This window comes from Centrocercus urophasianus, unplaced genomic scaffold (genome assembly GCF_019232065.1).
Source record: "Centrocercus urophasianus isolate 14NV4802_14NV808 unplaced genomic scaffold, USGS_Curo_1.0 seq_21, whole genome shotgun sequence".
Taxonomy (NCBI): domain Eukaryota; kingdom Metazoa; phylum Chordata; class Aves; order Galliformes; family Phasianidae; genus Centrocercus; species Centrocercus urophasianus.
In genome coordinates this window covers 10,905,372-10,914,206 of record NW_024884767.1, presented here as the reverse complement: position 1 = coordinate 10,914,206, position 8,835 = coordinate 10,905,372, and positions in this window count along the sequence as shown.

The window sequence follows — 8,835 nt, the reverse complement described above, 5'->3', positions numbered from 1 at the left end:
ATTAAACATGTTAATTAAAGAAAATTAAATATTTAACTATAAATTACTACCTGAGAGATGACAACGGGCATAGTGAGTTTCCTGGTTTCTGTGCACTGATGTGACCTCTCATGTGATTGATCTGTTCCACACCTCTGAGCAAGTTTAGTGATGAATTTCAGAAAAGTGGATCTTAGTATCTTGTCATCTCACATTTGCTGCCTGCTTCCCACTCTGAGCTTCTTCACTCAAAGATTAAACACCTGGGGAAGCCATGGGATAAATATACAACTATATAATTAACATCATGAATCACAGCGCTCACCCGGCTGGCTCCTCCATATGGGCAGAATATTAACAAAACTACTAGGTCGCAGAAGAACCACAACAAAACAGCAGCACCACAACTCATGCACACTGATGATGGGTTGGAACAAGAAGAGCAGCTCAGATTGATGCACGGAATTAAAGGCTCTTTCCTCCCACCAGAAACTTAGCTCCAGGCTCCATAACAACAGGGTTATGATGGGGTGCTGGGGTAAAGTGCATTTTGAGACCTTCAGTGAAAACAATGAAGTGGTGGAATATGAAGCCTTTCTGCTCCTAATGTAGCTGCCATGGGTGACAAAGCACAACATACAATATAATTGCAGCAAATTTCAGGTCGACATGCCCTTGTATTTAGCTTTATACTGATAGCTTCTTTTATGGCAGGGGAAATATGGAGAGTCAGTGTTTATTTGTAGGGTGTGGCAGCTTCCACACAGGCTTTGGAATTACCAGTTTTCACTTGAAATGTTTGAGGGCTTAGAGACATGCAAAAGACTTATGAATTTTTAAAATAAATTACAAGACATTAATTATGATTTTAAAGTTTGGCATCTGTGTTGTTGAGTTCTTATTTAATAACATTGTTCATAAAGAAGACTCACAAAGCCTTTACTATATTTCAGAGCTAGGAATTGTGATTACCTCCATGTGTCAAGGGATTTGTAAGATAGAGTCCTAGCATCATTTCTCTATACAGGGAGAAAGCAACCTACTTCTGATCTGGTATTGAGGAAAGTAAATACAGTGCTTCGAGACATACATAAATAAATATCCAACAACAGCAATAGTATGTCTCTGTCAGTTACAGCTTCTTGTACTGGTGTTATTGAAGTTGGCAGAATCCAGAAAAAAATATCAGTTCTTAGCTGTGAAAGATTCTATGATAGTTCTATACTTCTACTGCTTTTTTTTGCTTCTGAAAAGAAAATTTAGAGTAAGGGAAGCCTTGCTCCAGGTTCCTCAATTTGATACTTACAATCTGTTCCACTTTTTAAAAATTGCTTTGCCTCTATCTGTAGAGTCATCTCTTGCTTGGAGGAGGAAAAACATGAAATTTTCTAAACTGTTATAGTAGTATCTTTTCACAGCCCAACTACTTTTAGCCCTGATGAAGCAGACAGGATTATGGATGCCAAGGACATCATATGAGTGCTCATTATGTCACTTTATTGTTCAGAGAGTGTCCTTGTTTCAGACAGAATAATTCTCTTCACAGTTGCAAATACGATGTTTTGGATTTAGGATGAAAATAGTGCTCATAATATGGATGTTTTAATTACTACTTACAACAAGCCAAGGACTGCACTCTCAGCAAATATGCAGATGGTACCAAACTGTGTGGTGTGTTTGACACACCTGAGGGATGGGATGCCATCCGGAAAGCCTTGAGCAGTGGGCCCAGGAGAACCTTGTGAGCTTCAACAAAGTGTAAGGTCTTGCACCTGCGTCGTGGCAGCCCCCACTATCAGTAGAAGGTGGGGGATTAAAGGGTTGAGTATAGCCCTATCAGAAAGACCTTGAGGGTACTGCTGGATGGCAGCTGGACATGAGCCAGAAATGTGTCTTCACAGCCCAGAAAGCAAACCATATCCTGGGCTGCAGCAAAAGCAGCATGGCCAGCAGGTCAGTGAGGCGATCCTGCCCCTCTGCTCTGCACTGGTGAGGCCTCACTTGGAGTACTGCATCCCAGTGTGGAGTCATTAGTACAGGAGAGATGTAGACCTGAATGGAACACCTCTCCCAGGAGGACAGGCTGAGAGAGCTGGGGCTGTTCAGCCTGAAGAAAAGTCTCTAGGGAGACTCAGTAGAGGTCCCATACCTCAAAATACACAACATAAGACTGGATGGGACTCTGAGCAACCCAATCTAACTGTGAGTGCCTCTGTTCACAGCAGGGGATTTGAAAAAGATGATCTTTAAGGGTACCTTCCAACTCAAATGAGTTTGTGATTCTGCAATGGTTCTATGACTTTTTTCCTTACCCTGGCCTGCCTATAATGAGGCTGAGGGTGCAGAAAAAGCTAGGAGAGGACACAGCCAGGACATCGAACCCAAAATGTGACAGGAATGATATCCCACACCATATGTCATCACACAGCAATAAAACTGTTTGGAGATGGAGGGTAGGCTGCTCTTGCTTGGACACCGGCTAGGCATCGTTCAGCCAGTTATAAGGAGCAACTGCAGTGTGAAATTTTTTTATTTTTTTTTTTTAATACTTCTCTCTTTGTCTTTCCTCCTCCCCTTTCTTATTAAACTGTCCACCATTGCTTGCACCCTGATTCTCCTTTTTTCATTTCTTTCATCCATCCCACTGGGGGGAATGAGTGGTGCTCAGCTGCCTGCTGGATTAAATCACAACAGAGAAGAAAAGAAAAAATTCACCAAAACTGCAATAGGTAGCTGCAACATGTGTTTTTCTAAAAAAAATTTCAGTTCTGGAACTCTATGAACGCTGTGCTATTGCTACAAATGACTATAGAATGTTTTCAGCTCTGCAAATTAAATAGAAAAGATGCTTTAAGGCATGTTGGTGCATGACCCCTACTTTTTCTTTTATTGTTGCTGTATTTCATTTTGGCATGCTTTTTCCTACTTCCTGAAAGACGTGTATGCACAAATAGTTATTTTACTATTCTATTATTCATTGTTCTTTAAAAATTGAATGTTGAATTTACTAAGCAGGCTCTTCCATTGTTTGAAATACTGTTTAATTTTGCACTACCCATAGCATAATTAACAGGCAGAGCTACATTCTAATAAAAACCTGAAGCTGCATGAAGATTCTAATCTTGTGCATAAAGGCTCACAGAAAGAGTGATGCAGAGGAGTGCATATCTTTTGGCAGGTAGGAATCTGAATGGCGAAGACAATGTGAACACATGAACAGAGGACATGAAATGCAGAATTTTTGTAAACAAAACACCAAAACCCAGCATTCAGATATTTAATATACACAAAGATATTTAATATACACAGCATTCAGATATTTAATATACACTATTTTCAACAGGGTGCATAAGTTATGCACCTTACTGGGGTTCCAATCCATTCACAATGGGCTGTCTTATCAGAATGAAAACAGATATGAGTCGATCTTCTGAGAAGGACGGAAGTAGGGCCTTCTTAGGCCCTGCCAGTCCAAAATCATTACTGTGAAACACTAGAACTTATTGGTAGAAATTTAAAAAGTCACTGCCCAGCTGTGTACTTTTAGCACTACATGCACACAGACTCATACTGTAAAAAATGTATTTCAATGAATAGCCACAGTTACATATAAGGATGTATCAGTGTTTACTGAGAAATTTAATAATGAGGGGTACACGGACAATATATTTTCTGGTAAGGAATTCTCTATGGTATAACTATTATCTCACATGTTGAAAGGATATAACATAAATTTTGGATTAGGTGCCAAAATTACAAGCAGATACTTGCCTTTTGAATGTTCAGTAACATCATTACAGACATTCTTATTTTATGCTAGTAGAAAGTGAGAAGGTACAGGTTGTCTGTTAACAGCCTTGTCTTTCTGTTGAGACTTCTGAGAACACCTCGTGCTGTTGTCGATATTAAACTCAAAACACAATCCAAAAGACAAGAGTTTGGAGAGAAAACATCGATTTATTCTGCACAGGGCATGATGTGGAAAATGCCCACAAATCAAGCATGTTATGTTTTTTTTCTTGCTTCTACTTATAGTCCAAAAAGTTTTCACTATACTTAACACATAAGTCACACATCCCTATTATATATTCATAGGATTATGGAAGTATAGGGCTACATAACATGTATGAACCTTCTGTGCTTATGTGGAGGTCTTTGGTTATCTTCAGTGGTTGTCTGGGGAGGTATACTACTCAGTTAATCCATAGGAGAACTAGCACAGCACTAGGATACAGGAGGCTCTTCTGGTTGGTTAATTTTTGGACTTGTGCCTTCATCTTCAAGGATGTCTATTCTTCATAGAATCATAGAATAGCTTGGCTTTGAGTGGACCTTTAAGCCAGTTTCAGCCCCATGCTATGGGCAGAGCTGCCCTCCATCAGCTCATGCTGCCTGAGGCCCCATCCAACTCACTGAGCGCCTCCAGGGATGGGACACCAGAGCTTCTCTGGACAGCAGTGCCAGGGCCTCACTGCCCTAATAATAAAGAATTTCATTCTAACATCTAGCCTAAATTTCCCTTCTTTCAAAGACATTCCTGTTTATCTTGCAACTATTAGACTACTGAAGAAATCACTTTCCCTTCTGCTCTTTATAAGCTTCCCTTATAGGTACTGGAAGGCTGCAATGAGGTCTCCCTGGAGCCTTCTCTTCTCCAGGCTGAACAAGCCCAGCTCTCTCTTCTATCTTCATAGGAGAGCTGCTCCAGCCCCTTGATATTCTTCATGGTTCTCCCCTGACCCCCTCCAACAGCTTCACATCCTTCCTATGCTGGGGTCCTCAGGCTTGGATACAGTTCTGCAGATGGGCCCTTACAAGGGCAGAGTAGATGGGGACAATCCCCTCCCTCTTCCTGCTCCGCCTCTCTGTTGATGGAGCCCGAGATACTGTTGGAGTTCCAGACTGTAGGCGCACACTGCTGGCTCATGTCCAGCTCTTCATCCATCACAAGCCCCAAATCTTTCTCCTTTGGGCTGTTCTTAAGGATTTTTTCTCCCAGTCTACATATATCTAGGATTGACCCAGGCCAGGTGTAAGACCTTGCACCTGGACTTGTTTTGTTCACACTGACCCAGTTTTCAATCTTGTCTAAGTCCCTCTGGATGGCATCCCTTCTATTTTGTCAACTGTGCCACTCATCTTGGTGTTTTTTGCAAACTTTCTGAGGGTGCACTCGATCCTACTGTCTATGTCATTGATAAAGATGTGGAAGAACACTGGTGCCAAACAGAGTCTTGGAGCACACCACTCATGATCAGCCTCCACTTGGACGTAGAGCCATGGATCACAACCTTCTGGCTGCTATCATCCAATCAACTCTTCAGTTCTTATTCATGACAGTCTTGGATCTTCAAAGATAAACGTCTTGGGAAGGTTGTTTATCCTAGAAAAGCAAGATATCTGGAAATTAAAGCAAAGCTTCCATCTTGAGCAAAACACATCCCACTTTTGCTGGAATACATCCCACTACATGCTGAGCTCCCGGACTGAGCATGGGCAGCCTGCTGACAGACATCCTACTGGCAGGAGCTGAGGGCTGAATCACAGAATCATAAAATTGTAGGGTAGGAAGGGACCTGAAGAGATCACTGAGTCCAATCCCCCACTATAGTAGGTTCCCTGTAATAGGTTGCACAGGTAGACATCCAGATGGGTCTTGAATATCTCCATAGAAAGAGATTTCACATCTTCTCTAGGCAGCCTGTTCCGGTGCTACATCATCCTTACTGTAAAGAAGAGTTTCCTCATGTTTGTACTGGAACTTCTTATGATCAAGTTTTAGGCCATTGCTCCTTTTCCTATACACTACTGAGAGGAGCCTGGACTCATCCGTTTGCATCTCACCTCCCTTTAGGTATTTGTAAACGTTAAGCAGATTCTCTTCAGTGCAATGCTGCAGGCCTCGGTGGTAAGGTTTGTCTAGCTGTGCGTAGGGACTGTGCAGCAGCTTTGAGCAGTAAAGAAGAGTAGGTGGGCATAATCATGAGACATTCACAACTGGACATTCTCCATTGCCAGATCAGGGTGGCAACACTTTGGATGAGAGGAGAATGCACCACCACAAAATGCTTTTTCCAGACCTGCTACTGCCATTTCCCAGTAGCCCAGTGTGCCATGAAGAGCTGTTTTCTCCTGAAGGAGCCGTTTTCTCTTGGTATTTGTGCTCTGCATGGGATTTCTCTGGAATCTCCTGTTTATTCTCAGGAGAAGACAGCTGCCACTTTCCCGAGTTCCTAAATTAACAGAAAGCTGACTAAGGATAGAATTTTTTGTTCATTACAGGAATGCTATTAAAAAAAAAAAAAAGAAAAAAAAGAAAGAAAACACCAGCAACTGTTTCACAGAACCACGTAACAAAACTTACATAGTTGTACATTCAAGTTCCTGTGTTTTATTTCCTGTCATGCAAGAACATATGAATACCATGATCTGTGTCTGTCTAATTCAGAGTTTAGACCTTAACAATCCTAAAAGTATAGCCATCATTTGAACTAATTTCCCCAAATCATTTTCATCTTTGCAATGGACATGATGTTCTTAGTCATTTTCAAAAGCTCATCAGTTAGCACTGCAAACCTTCCTGCCTACCCACTAGAAACTGCATTTGGAATAACATTATACCTCAGAAATTTATCTAAGCAGGCTAGATAAATAATCAGTTTTTAAGTCACATCTTCCTAAGCTTCGAGCACTCTTTTTAATTTTCTGTCAGGTGATAGTTTTGTTTGTATAATTTTTGAATTGTTTTACATTAATCACTGGCTGCCTAGCATACAAAGAATTTTTGGAATCCCAAATCTTAGCTCCTTGTGGTTTAAAGGATTTGGGTATTAATTCCAAACAGCTAAAAGGACAGATTCCATCCAGAGATAAAGGGCTGCTCATCCATGCCAACTTTAATGGGATCTGCTCTGCTCAGAAATGACAGGTTTTGATAAAAGGCTTTTACCTGATTCTGCTCTCATTTGTAGAATGTGCAGTTCTCCTGACTGTGTAGTTCTCCTGAAGCATTATTGAAATAGCAAATCATTAAACACTGCAGAGTGGACAGAGTACTGAGTAAGTACTTGATTTACCACTCTCATTGATAAAAACCATCTTAGAATCCGTAGACAGAATTTTTTTCTCATGCATAAAAGGTATTGTTTGTTGTAATAGCCTATGAATGGGAAAGTAACCTGTTTTTTATAACACTGACATTAAAATCTCTCAATTAAAGAAAATTTAAAGAAAGTACTGTAATATGGGGGCTGCTCTGAAAGTAATAACTCCTACTTTATGATGTTGTCCCGTGATGTCAGAGGTGGATATTGGTGATATGAGGTTGAACCTTCCCACCAATATCCCATTACATGTTGTTGCTGTGTGACAGATGGCAGCAGAGGCGCAGAGTGACAGAATGGCTTCTAATGTGGAAGTGAGGATATGGAAGCAAATGTGTGCACATGTGTGGCACTGAATTCCTTCATGTGGAAAAAAATGGAACTCACTGACATTCATTGATGCTTGGTGAACATTGGCGGAGAACAAACAATGTGTGTGTGCAAACATTTCAGCAGTGGTGACAGTGATATCAAAGAAAAGCCACATTGTGGAAGGCCATGCACAGCTCTCACATCATGGAATGAAGAGTATCTTAACTTATCCAGTCAAATCAGTGTTTAATATGTTGAAATATAGTGCTTTATAGATGAGAATTTTCTCCACCAGTGTTATTGTGCTCTTCGTAGTAGTTTCCATGGAAATAAATAGGAGGCATTACTTTTGGAGTGACTTACATACAAGTATGGTAGTTGTTAAGTCATTGCTATGCTGGCTGCAAAGGAAAGCTCTGATCTGTTTCTGTAACTGCATTTGCAAACATTGAGAATCTGTTCACCTTCTGACATTCTGGAAGATTAAGATAGTTGCTCAACTGGTTCAAAAAGTTCAAAGGCATCTGAACAATTCTTTCAGGCTTTATGCCAAAAATTGCTTCAACATCTTGCCAAGATGACTTATTTCTGAAAATATGCATACAGCTAGACAATGGTTAACCCAGAAAATATCCTCCCCAAAATTCTTTTGGGTTAGAAGCCAGAGAAAGAAAGAACAGTTGCTTTTCTTCCCTGCCTTTCTTCTCATATCAAGCTTATTTTTCTTGACTGGGAATTCCACTAAAGATGTTGCAACACACCAACTCTTCTTTTGTATGTAAATATCTAACAACATAATGGCAGAGAAATATGATGCATAGAAACAACCCAGAGGGAATAATTAAGTTTTTCATTTTGTTTTGTTTTGTTTTGTTTAGGGTACAGAATAAAATTTATGCTTCACTTTGAATCTGTTGCCAACCCTCAGTAAAATAACTAGTAAAATAACTTATAAAACTAGTGGTTTTACTTTATTTATTTAGTGTCTTTAAGCAGCATGACAGAAAACTCAGTACCCTTCCACATCCCCTGGTAATTTTTGCATAGTTACCTAGCTAAGCAGAAAGATTGAAAAATCCATGAATCATTACAAATTTATATTTAAAAAAGTGAGTACCATTGATGTGCTGATTAGGTGAGACAAACCTAATTAATGTCCTTCACAAAGTGAAAAAGGAAAACACTGGACTGTGTTCAGCTAGGAAAGCAACAACTGAATCTGACTCTGAGAACAATGAACAAACTGCCATTTTAAATATTAGCCAGAAGAATCCCAGCCAGTTTCGGATGATTCTTCTGTCTACAAACCTGTCTGAATTTCCAGCCGCCATAGTTTACTACACAGCACCCCAAACCACAAAGCATTGTTACACGCAGTTGCACAGTGGGGGAAAAATAAAATAGGAAAGTGCTAAATCATCCTAATTCCAGTACAGCGTGT